The sequence below is a fragment of the Gavialis gangeticus genome, unplaced genomic scaffold, assembly GCF_001723915.1.
Source record: "Gavialis gangeticus isolate Ggan-Ray unplaced genomic scaffold, GavGan_comp1, whole genome shotgun sequence".
NCBI classification, from domain to species: domain Eukaryota; kingdom Metazoa; phylum Chordata; order Crocodylia; family Gavialidae; genus Gavialis; species Gavialis gangeticus.
Genome location: NW_017728991.1, coordinates 12,017,659 through 12,029,712, shown reverse-complemented (window position 1 = coordinate 12,029,712; position 12,054 = coordinate 12,017,659). Strand labels below are relative to the sequence as shown.

Below are 12,054 nucleotides of genomic sequence, written 5' to 3'. Positions count from 1 at the left end.
AGGTGTTATACAGAAATGATCTCCAAAGAGGGCATGAACTAACATGCTGAAGTCTACAACCTCAAGGCACAATGACAGAAAAGAGCCATTTTAGCTGTGTTGGAAGGCACTTAATATTGGAGGCTGAACTGAGCTGATGTCCAGAAGTGGCTCTGAAGTTGAGGGTAGACCTACTGAAAGGCACTTGGAGCTTAATAATAATATTGTAGGTCTCCCCATGCCTGGAATGATTGTCTCTTTGTTTGCATCTCTTCCAAGTTATTACTAATCAAATCCCTAACTTTGTCACCACACATGCCTCTTGAAGCCCCATCTCATAGACTGAATATAATAGGTTAAATATAATAACGGGCATGTCAAAGCAGCCAAGCCACCCTGACATCTAAGACTGTGCTTGGCCAGCTAGATGCTCATTAAACTTAAACAAGCCAATGGGGAAAGAGATTTAAAACACAGATGGACAATTTTTAGAACAGGGGTGGAATTTTAGCTGCATACCCACTCAGTCGGTAAGGTGCAGCTAAATTTCAGGCATTGCTCTGGAAATGTTCCTTTGCAGGTCATGATTTCCAGTAACATAGTTCAGAAAAATCTGACTTTCTATAAATACTTTGGCTTTACATGGCACCTTCCATTTGAGGAGCTTCAAGCACTTTATAGCTAGAGTAATAAAGTCTCACAACCTTGGTGTGAGACAGGTATGTATGTGATATTCCCGTCATTTGAAAGATGAATGTTTTGAGCTATAATCAAATCCAGGGCCAGATCCTGTGAAGAGCTCAGCACCTCTCTGCAGAGAATCCTGCAAAACTGGCAAGTACTTTGACATTTTTCGAGACGTCTTTCCTCTTTTTCCAACTGGTTGCAGCAGAAATGTTTATTCCCCGGCGGTCTTCAGTTGCCACCAAAAGACCTTGGGGAGAAGTCACGTGGCCTTTTTAGATACGCTGTCACTGAGCAAGTATCAGGACTGACTCCAAGACGCCAAGTAACGCTGAAATGCCACTCGAGCAGTCTTTAATATTCTCTGCAGGAAACATGATGACAATCTTAAGAACATCCTAGATAAGGATTTTGTAGAAATCTTTGCCTGTTCCTACAACGTGTTGATATGAGAGATGCTGCTTTTGGAGATTCCCTGCAGGTACTAATCTTCTTATTTTTGTTATTTAGATCACATTCATGTGCCTTGTTTTTAAGGGGTTTTATTTTTTTTTGCCCTGTTATTTTTGTGCAGATTTTGGCAGTATTTCAGTACAAATACACTTAAAGAAAAAAAAAAGCGCTGAATGCTCAGCAGCTGTTCAGAACAAATACCTACTCCTGCTCATTATATCACACAATAGTGGGGCTATAGAAAGAAACCCTATGAGGTGATTTTCTAAGTGCTTAGGAATATAGGACCACAAACAGACCGTGGTCCCTTTTTATGTCTGCAATGATGTTTGTGCAGGAGCAGGGCAAAATAGACCCTTATCCAAATATAGGCTATTCAGGCCACAGCACTTGGATCTGAGCAAGAGCACTCTAATGGACTGGGCCTGAGAAGCACGAGCAAGAAAAGGTTCCTTGTTGATAACAAGGATAATCTGGTTTTCTTACAGTTACCCGGCTCATGCTTAAATATATTGACTTGACATTTAACCCCTCTGTTCTAAGTAAAACAGTGGCCCTTTTAGTTCTCATTACAGATAGTTGAAAAAACAGCTTTTGAATTAATCTTGAGCATTTCAATTCATCCCTTCACTTGCATCTTTTCCCAGTTCCTGTTGTATGAACCGCCTTATGAATTTTACATAGTGCCGAGACTTGCATGCATTAATTTTCTTGTAATACCTGGTTTTCCCCATAAACAATTAGGCATGTTTATAGCTATACTTCTGTCATGTTTTTTAACAAACATGGCAGTTATCTTATTAAATATAAATTGCTGCTAAGCAGCTTTTGGGACTGGTTTGAATCATGCTAGGTCTAGAGTTTATTTGAATACATGGCCATAGTGATATCATACTCCTGTGCCTTTTTCTTCATGGCTCATGTTTCCTGATTTGCGCGTATTAGTGTAACCTCTGGCTATTTAGGATGAATTGAAAATTAGGGTAGAAATGTGTATCTGACTTCATAAAAGACCAATTCATGCTACATTACTAGTGCAGGTTCTTTAAAAGATGGTTACAGACGGTCATTTGGCATTCAGTTTTTGGTACCGATGCGGTTGTTCTGAAGCCGGATGGCTATCAGAAATCCCAGCAAACCGTAGTCTTGAAGATTTATTTTCTAAAAAATGAGCATGGTGCATATTTAACAGCCGGAAAAGAGTTGTGGAAAATATTGTTTATTTAGTTTGACACCTTATATGTTAGTATATGGAGTTTTTGGTTTGTTTCTAGCGTACTGGACAGAGGTGCATCACCTTCCACTCACCTTAGTAACTTAATTAATTCTGACTATTCTTTTGTACAACTCAAATATTATCACAGTCTTGTAATAGTAGTCTATTGTTAGACTCTGATTCTGTAGTTGAGACTCTGATGTTAATTACAATCAAATGCATATAAATCGGTGTACAGTGATATTAAAAGTTGATTCACACACTTCTTCTTTATTACATCTGAGTTCTGCCAAATCTCTGACCAGTATTTTCAAAGTTGTGATTGCATTGCACCAAGCTAGAGAGAATTTGGCGTAGCCAACGGGTATCGTCACCATTCAAGGTTTTTTGATTAGTTGATGCGATGTGTCGATATATTCGTTCTCCGAATACCAAAGGCAACATTAAAGTCTTCTGTGAACGAATGCACGTAACGATTCCACAAAGGTGTTGAGGCTGGATGTTTGTAAGTGTTTGAGAGCCTTGTGTGAAAATGCTGTGATTGGGAGCCAAAACTGGGGTGGGAGAAAAGTGAAATTCGTACATGTTTTTGAATATGCCAGTTTGGTGCAAGGCAGTGGGGGCCAACCTTTTTGTCAGGGGAAGGGGTAAAGTTAGCCATTCTCCGTCAGGTCAGTGGTCAGTTTGGTCACTTCGTGTACAACACAAAAGAGCACCTGCCCCTCTACAGGCAAATGCTCCATCAAATAGATGCTTCCAGCTCTGAATGACGTTTTATTCACTTTGATGCGGTGCGGTATGTTGACGGATGTCAACTATATAATACCCCAAACCAGGTGTTGGTCAGCTGGTACTGTGACTGGATTTTTCTTTAGTGCCCATCACTGTGGGGTCTTTTGCAGCAGTTATATTCATGCCCACGCCAAGTCATGTTTAGTGGTTCCTTGATGAAACCTCCAGAGCTGCGTGTTTTGCTCTGGCTTTGTTTCTGTGCGGTCATGTCTTTCTCTAGTCACTGGCCCCAAGAATGGTCACAGCCTCCTCCTTGCACAGTCAGTAGAATAACTCTTCAAGCTCAAGTGAATAGAGGCTTGCAATCTCAGTATAAAACGCTACCTTGGGTATGATCTCACAGACAACTGTAACACCTTGCACATGTATGTTGTCAGGGTTGGTTATGGAAGCACGTCCTAGATGAGGTCTAATTTCCCGTGGTTCTTTTCTAGGCAGACCTTCCTCTGGTTCTTTTCTGTGAAATTAAACATACCTGTAGTAATTTGCATATAGTACCCATAGACTTCATTCATTCAGATGCTCCATGACTCCCTTGATCTTAGCCAAGGCGTCAGGGCATGTGTGCGTGCTTTATCTTCATGGTGGCTGACCCTATCAAGCATAACAACCTTCTGTGTTGAGTGGTTGCCGTGTCCTGTTACGGTGGTGGGTGGTGTATTCTTTTTTTGGGAAAAGCAAAACAGAATAAAACAACTGTGGTATGATAACGAGGATCATCCAGGTATTTCTTGTTCTCTGATTCCCATAACCTTGTATTTTGTGTTCCTGGGTTTTCTTTCCCCTTTCAGTGTTTCAAGGACTTAAGCACACACATGCTCCTCCTTCTTAATACTTGACTGTAACATCGTGCAGCATCAAGGCAACAGTGTTAACTGAAAGTACTGACTGGCGTATTAGGGGCATGTTAACACTGCATCGTGATCTTCCTTTATGAAATTGCTGGGTTTTTTTCATGCGCTTGTTAGAACATGACTATCTACAGGCACCTTTCAGACTCAAAATACTGTTACCTTCTGACTGAATAGATGCCACCTAGTTTCAGCAGCAGCAGGAGAAGTGGTTTCCCTTTTTATTTGCACTTACTCCATCGGGGCAGGGGGAGCGAAAACCTACACTGTGCCCCAGATTGCTATCCATCTAAGCACTTTGTGAGTGCACTGTTTAGAGGGAGCTTTAAGTGTACAGAAGAACTGTTGCGTTTCCCTCCTCCCTTTCCCCAGACCCCTTAAGTGACTGATAAATATTTACAGTCTTTATTCCAAAGAGTTCAATCTTGACCAAAATCTGGGAGAATGCGAGTTCTTTTTATGTGCTGTACAGGCAATGGAGACAGAGAGGACTTCACATCTCACAGGGTGCAAACCTTTTAACAAAGGGGGCTTCTCTGCCCCTTGTAGTCAAGCTTCAGTTTTGTGTTCAGGGCAAGGATGGGCCAGGCTGGAGCAGCAAGAGAAAAACAGCACTCGGGCTGTGAGGGTTTTGGGGAGACCTGGGCTAGCGTTGGGCCACTCGGGGCTCTGATGCCATTCCAGGTGTGCATTTCTGTGTGTGAGAATGAGCGTGCAACGGCTGCTGGGGATGCTGGCTGATTGTGGGTTTCCCTTCCTAATGTAAATGAAGCAATACATCACATTGATCAGGTGGATGTGTCCAGCAAGGTGATTACAGCTGGCACTTGAGGGAATCTGGCAATATGAGAACAAATACGTCATAAATATAATGAAATGTTTTGTGCAAATTACAAAAGCCGCCAGCATCCCATTACTGCAGGAAGCAAACGAGGAACGAGGCTGCATTTGGGAATTCCCCAGCTCGACTTCTGTCTCACAAGCTCACTGCTTGAGTTGAGGTTTTTTTTTTTTTTAATAAATGAAACGAGAATGAGAAGAGATTTTCTGCCCTGAATGCAAAACAGAGGAATTCAAACTGAGGTGCTTTCATAACACGGTGAAAAACATCAAGCTGTCAGCTACAAAAAAGACATAATTGAGTAGCCTGCTATTTGCACTGGGATTATCTGAGACATCTTTAGCCTAAGCGGTGAGCTTGGTACTGATTTATCTCCTCAGCATCTCCATCTAAACATAAAGCTCTCCCCACTGCAGCCACATAGCAGCTGGGGTTATAGTGCTCTTTTGAGCACTGGCACAAATGGCAGGTTCTGAGACTACAGGATGAAGAAGGACTAAGGCCCCAGACAGATACAACTCTTACCTGGGGTGTCCTTGAACAGTCCCACCGAGTTCAACAGGGCTACCTGGGTGAATAGGGATTTTAGGGTAGGCCCACACGTGACTCGTATCAAGCAAGAGCAGCTCTACATAATGCCAATGACCTTGGGGAAGCAGAAGTTTAGTACCTTTTCCTCCACCTCTCTCCAAAACATTCATCACAGCCTTGTCAAAACTCAGTTCTGTGAAGCTTACCCATCGGAAGCATGTAGCTATTATGGATCCATACATTAAGTTTCCAGATGTGCTCCAAGGTAAGAGCTAAGCCCAAAGCCATGCCATACATGTGGTTTTGATCCAGATCCAGTCTTTATGCTATGGAACCAATGTAACACAGAGTACTCTGCATCTGCAAGACATAGGGACATCTTTTGGAGCAGGGATATATAAACACTAACTCTGGTGTTTGGGGGAATCAGCCTATTGATATGTGATTAGAGGAATCCAAGTATAACTTTAGAGGTGCCGACGCTTCGTGGCAACCTTCTTGACTATTTGATTGTCTTCAACCAAGGCTTCCCTTTTGTCACCAGCAATAACAGTGTAGACTTACAAAGGGTAAGTACATATAATCACAATATATATTCATGAACACGTTTCCCATTTTATTTGTATGGGGTGCCAATGGCTGGCAGCTGCTGTGATCTCTCAGCCATGGGGGCACCTCATGCACTGCCACAGCTGGGAGATTGCAGCAGGTGGTCTCAGCCATGGGGGTGTGTGGTGCATTTCATAACAAAATAAAAAAAGATCCATCTCCCTCCTCCATGCGCGCACGTACTCATGCACGCACGCACGCGAGACGTATGTATCTGGGATCAGAACTGGCACTTGTATTTCACGCTTATGTGACGGTAGGAATTCTGCATGTGGTATGATTAAGTCTAGCAAGTTTACCCTGAAGTTAAGATGACAGGTATGTATAGCTTTTGTACAAGAAGTGTCAAGTGCTGTAATCCCTTTGTCTAAGTATAGACATGCAAATAGCCCGAGCCTGAATTGATTCAATCTTTGCAGCTTAGTCTAACCTGTGTGGACTGAACCAATTTGCAAGTGAACAGACATTTACTTTTGATTCCAGATATGTGGGCACATGCCTGCAGTGGCTCAGGCTAGAAGCCAGGGGTGCTTGATCAAGCCCTCCCTTCCTTTCCACAGTAACCTCAAGGCTGAAGGGAAGCTGACTTGGGGCATGTGGCCAGGCCACCAGCAGGCTGCTATGTATGTTTGGTTTAAACAGGAAACCTCAGTCTGGCATGCAGGGACCCCAGCCAGGGTGTGCCTGGAGGAGGAAGCAGCCTTTGCCAGATTTGTCCCTGGAGGGGTGGGGGGGCCTGGCCAGACATGGCCTGGGCAGCACCTCAGGTGAACAGGGGCAGGGAGGGGGATTAAACTCCCCTGTCTCCCTTCTTGGGCATGGGGACTCCGCTGGTGGCACCCACTCGCATGGTGCAAGGCCTGGCCAGAGCCAGACTGCATGACCCCACCATCTGCCTGTCTCACCAGGGGCTGAGGTTGGGTATGTGGAGCTGGGGCCGGGACTGTGGATGCAGCTGTGAGGTTGAGCCGGGCTGGCCCATGGGCACTGCTGAGGGTGGGCATGGAGGGGCCGGCCCAGGCTGGACCGTGGGGGCTGGGCTCTTCTCAGTTAGCTGCAGTGTGGGCAGGGGATGCAGGAACCGGGCAACCGGATTGATCCTGGCTACCTACACCTAAGCCAAGCCAGGCTTGTCATGGAGTCTCATCCAGCTGGGAGGGGCCCAGTGGGGTCGGCCTGGGTTGTGGGAACATGGCCCTTCCCAGCCAGTTGCAGCTCTGTCACAACCTAGCCTGGTGCCCATGGGCAGGGAGGGAGGGGGAACAAACCCCCTGTGTACCTCTTCCCTTAGGGGGCTGTCCTGCTGGTGTCTGGCCATGCCCCTGCCCCTGCTCTGGCCAGAGAGTGGAGGGGTTGGGCCAGCCCTACTGTCTGGAGCAGAAAGCCCAGCCCAGCCCAGGGCTGCAAAGCATGCTGGGATTCTGGGGGACTGACTTGACTTAAACCAGGAAGGGGTCTGGGACAGAAGTTCCATAAACTGGTTTGACCCATATCAGTTAAGTCTGATACTGCATTCAACCAGGTTTATCTTAAACCAGTTTCGGCCATTTTGAAACTGGTTTATGTGCACTGAACTTCTGTTGTGTTCCATGTTTAAACCAGTTTCTGATCACTTAAACCAGTTTATGTGCAACTTCTGTCCCTAGCCTTAAAGGTAAAGGATTTATATTTGAGATTAAATGTGGAGAAGTCAAGGGAGCCTTTACTTACATTTCCTGTTGCTTTGAAATGAAACAGAGATTTTGAAAGCCACTCCAGTGCTCCTCTTGCTCTAGTACAGGCAGCCTCTGTGGTGGATATGTAGTTGCTGAAATATTCTGATTTGGAAGGGAGGGAAGCGTGTTGTCATCAGTGGAGTTTGTCAGCTTGTACTGTCTTGGTCCTAATACCTGCAGCGGATGTGTGAACGGGCATTCTTGGGCGCATAGCTCACTCCTCACCATTTTACATTTTACAGCTGGATCCTAAAAGGTGCACAGTACCCTGAAGTCCAGCCACTAAGCACCGCGTCTAATGAGGACCTTGCAAACTGTGGTTTATATTTCCAGGCAGCAATACGCTGGGCTTTCAAAAATGCCTTTAAAATATTGCTCTGGCTACAGAACCTTTTAAAAAATGTTTCACCCTGAAGCCATATTTATTGAGCCCTTTCAGGACCATACATATTGGGCACCTACTAATTTGTGCTATTGAGTATTACTCTGTACACTCAGTGGTACCTCAAGCAAAACTTCAGTATATCATACAGTTGGATAGACTTATTGTACTAATAAAAAATACATTGAAGTTATGGCATGCTTCAGATACTTTTGCCACCAGAGACGTTTCATTCAGAATGTGAAAATAAATACCCAGTGCTTATACCTTATTTATAGACTATGTTGCTCCAGGTTCTTAATACTTAATAATTAATTTTCACTAATGTAAACACCATTGGAATTTATTTGGTAGGACGTGACGTCTCCATTGCTTCTCATACATTAAAAGTATTTGTAAATAGTTTTCCCCTCCCTTGCCTCCCCCCTACCACCTCAAAATTTAGTGCTCAAACCTGCTTGCTTAGTTGAGTAAGGAGTGTAGGCTTGAAGAATGACCCCAAGTGCTGCAGACTAAAACTTTGTTTTCCTGGAGAGACACTAATCATAGAATTTGACCCCTGCTTCCTCCCCTTTGCCCCTGATCAGCGAAATCCCCAAACCAGCTGGATTGAGGACTGTTGTAATAATGAGTGATTTACAGTAAGGTGGTGCCAGGAACATCACAGCTGGTAAAGTAAGTAACTGCAGATTGCTACAGTAGACAGACTTAGCACAGTCTCCTTATCAGAAAAACAGGTTAAATTTTGTGCCTCACATTGTTGAACTGTTTAAAGAAGCAATATTGTGGGATCCTATTACTACAGCCCAGAGAAGTATTAGACAGATGGAACGAATGTTATAGTCCACAAGACGCACATAGTTGCAGAACAAAAGATGAGAATGACTTGGTAGCTAGTAACATCTCTACAGTATAATTGGTTGTGGGGTTTGTTTGTTTGTTTGTTTGGTTTTTTTTGGCCAATTGACTGGTGCTTTAGTCTGGATGTAGCTTTTGCCTTTTCCAGGTTTTTTTTTTTTTTTTTTTTTTTTAATATTGCTTGTCATATGAATGTTCCTATAGCACTGATTCTTTAGATCTTGGGGCTGATTTCAGTTTGTTTCTGATTCTATTCTTTCTATTGGACATGAGAACAGAAGATGATAATGATTTCTTAAATTGGTTTTAGGTTTTGGTAATACACATCTTCTTAAAGTAATTCATTTGCTAAGGCAAATCCTATCTCTATTTTTCCAGTTCTTCCTTTTTTTTTTTTTATATGAGGCAAAGTTTGTTACAGGTGAAGTGAGCTGGTAGATCGCAGGCTAAATTTCAAAGGAATGAGATTCAGCTGGGGGGATGCTTTGTACACAAGAAGCTGTAGTTTCTGTTGCTTGTAGTGAAAGTTTGTAGTTAGACAGAGGGCTCCAGTTCTGATCATCTGGCACCTTTCCTGGGAAAAGTCATTGAAAATATATGGCTGACTTTGCTGTGCCTTGTGGAACTGTCCTCTCTCCGTATCAGTCCCCTCCCTTGTTACTAAAGCTGTTAAACTCGCATCCCCCAAGTAAACAGAGAAAGCTATTCCTCACCCTCTGAACTCGGTGCCAGCAAAATAAAGTATCGCTACACGCACGGCTCCAGTTGCAATGCTGAAGGAAAGTTATGGCTATCAAATCTCAGGGGGAAATTGAGGACGTGAACTTTTGCAAAGCGAATATATACAGAACCACGAGGAGGGAATGGAGATAAAGTGCAGGAAGCAAAGAGAGATTGAAGGTCAGGCCTATCAAGCTTTCAGAGCGCGTGGGGGAAGAGATATTAGTGACAGCGATATTGAACTTTTCTGGAGACACAAGATTTAAAAGGTTTAATTGAAACATCAGCACTTGCCTTGACACTGGGAGCGTGGAAATCCTTCTCCGAGAAATGCATAAGAGCAGTGAGAGAGGAAGGACGCTGACAGCAGCAGCTGGAACTTTAAAGGAAGCTGCTTGTTCGTTAGTTCATTCATTTATTAAAGAGAAGATCTGGTATGTTGGGGGGTTTTTAAGTCAAAAAAAGCAGGTGCTGTCCCTGGAAAAGTCACCCCGCCATGACTGCTTTTCCCCCCCAAAAGTCCTTCTACATCCCCTAATGCAATCAGCAACGTGTGGTTCTCCCATGCATGCTGTAGCTGGCTGAAAGCTGGAAGCCTTGGGGATATTTTCTTGTTGCTCAAGAAAACAATTTTGCCTCCATGAGAAATCCATCTCCTCACTTAAGCTTTTCAGAGCTGATTTCTGAAGGCTGTGATACCAACCCATTTCTCTTGCAGCGCAGTTTATTTGTGCTGCTTGGTATTAGCATTGCTACCACCATGTTCGCGATGGCACGCACTCAGCATCCACACCCTTGGGGCTAGACAGCAGGCCGCTCCCTTTCTCCCAGCGACTTACCAGAAGAGGATCCAAGCATTTGGCAGGTCTCATATCTCCAAGGATGATGATAGATTGTGAATTCATATTTTAGCCCAGTAAAATAAGTTTATTTTGTACTCGCAGATGTTTTCCAAAGCAGGTCAGGTACTGCAGGTACCAGCTTTTGTGACACTTGAAAAGTGCCTGATAGTATCATAAAATGCTGGCCACCTGTCCCTTTGAGATAGGCTGACCATATGGAAATCCCAGCAGTCAGAAATTTGGACGTTGCCCCAGGCCACAAGTCAGCAGGGCTTTGTGCCCACCTGCAATGTGCTCTGCCCGGCTCCAACTCCCAGCCAGGCTGCACCCCATGCCCCTGAGTTTCCAGGATGTCCTTTATAATCCTCAACAGCCATACGGGACCAGCCTCTGAAATCTGGGAGTCTCCCAGCTAAACCAGGACATATGGTGACTCTCCTTTAAGACTACTCCAAAGGGAGCACTCAAAATTGTGGGTTGTTTTTTATTTTCCTTCCTCCTTGCTTTCCAACCCTTACGCCTGACAAGGCACGGAGGTTGGGATTGAAGAGACGAGTATGATTCCCTGTTCTGCCACGGACTTCATGTTTGATCCCGGGCAAATCATTTAGTTTCTCTTCAGCCGAGCTTCTTCAGGTCACAGGGATGTGAGGATGAATTTATTAATTTAGCGAGCGGCTCAGTTGCCATGGAAATAGGCAACACGTAAGGACCTAGATAGATAAGTTATGATCAGCTGAACCTAACAACGTGTCTTGGGCCTGGGATCCCAGGGACAAAGCCCAATTTGTCCACTCTGAGGCTTCAGCATGTTTTGAAAAACCAGAGTTGAACTTTGTACTTTGGAGACTGCCAAATGATGACTGATTCCCGCGGGTTTCAGTCGATGTTAAACCTCTGAGTACCATATGAATAAAATTTTGCTAGTAAAACAGAGGTCATAAAAAAGGAAAGTAGGCTTCATGATTACAGTTCAATTAAAGAGTATAAAACAGTGAGCTGGGAAATGTAGAGAGCCAACCGGAAGGGGATTCTTGCAAACTGAGGAAGGAGCAAGTTACCTGAGAAGAACAAACCTCGGGGTATGGAAACTCAGGGGGTTAAACACCACCATCGAAAAATGACAGGAGAGATGCAATGAACTGTGGTTTCTCATATGAAAGATCAGGAGAGTGGCAGCAAGGGAAATTGTGTTGGATTAAAAAAGGGAATTTGAAGAAAGCTCAGAAGAGCCAAGGCAAAAACTGTTGTGGAAGGAAAATGAGACAGGCTGTTGCTTTGAAATGGTTGATAAATATTTTATAGTCTTTAGATCATGAAAGGTGGCAAGACAGGCCACTGGTAGGAAGACCACAGGGCTGAGATTGGAGCGTAGCGTGTGTGTTAAGTAGCATTTCTGTATTAAAAGGGAGCATTGTTAAATGTTACAGCTTTTCAGGTTGTCTTGGGAAATCTGCTTATGGGGATTTCCTCCTCGCTTCCCCTTTCTGTTGTTAATGCTCAGAGCAGCCCTGCTCCTATGGAGGCCAGTGGCAGCACTCTTCCTTCGGGGCTGGAAGATCTGAGGCCAAGGGCTGGTGA

At 44.2% G+C, this 12,054-nt stretch overlaps 1 long non-coding RNA gene across 1 annotated transcript in view; it reads left to right on the top strand.

Annotated features, from left to right (window-relative positions):
- LOC109297506 overlaps window positions 1-3,586 on the top strand; it is a 212,756-nt gene extending 209,170 nt beyond the window's left edge. Inside the window, exon 3 of the long non-coding RNA XR_002097337.1 lies at window positions 3,559-3,586. This is a non-coding gene — a long non-coding RNA (uncharacterized LOC109297506). The remainder of the gene's footprint in view (window positions 1-3,558) is intronic.
- The last annotated feature ends 8,468 nt before the right edge of the window (window positions 3,587-12,054 follow it).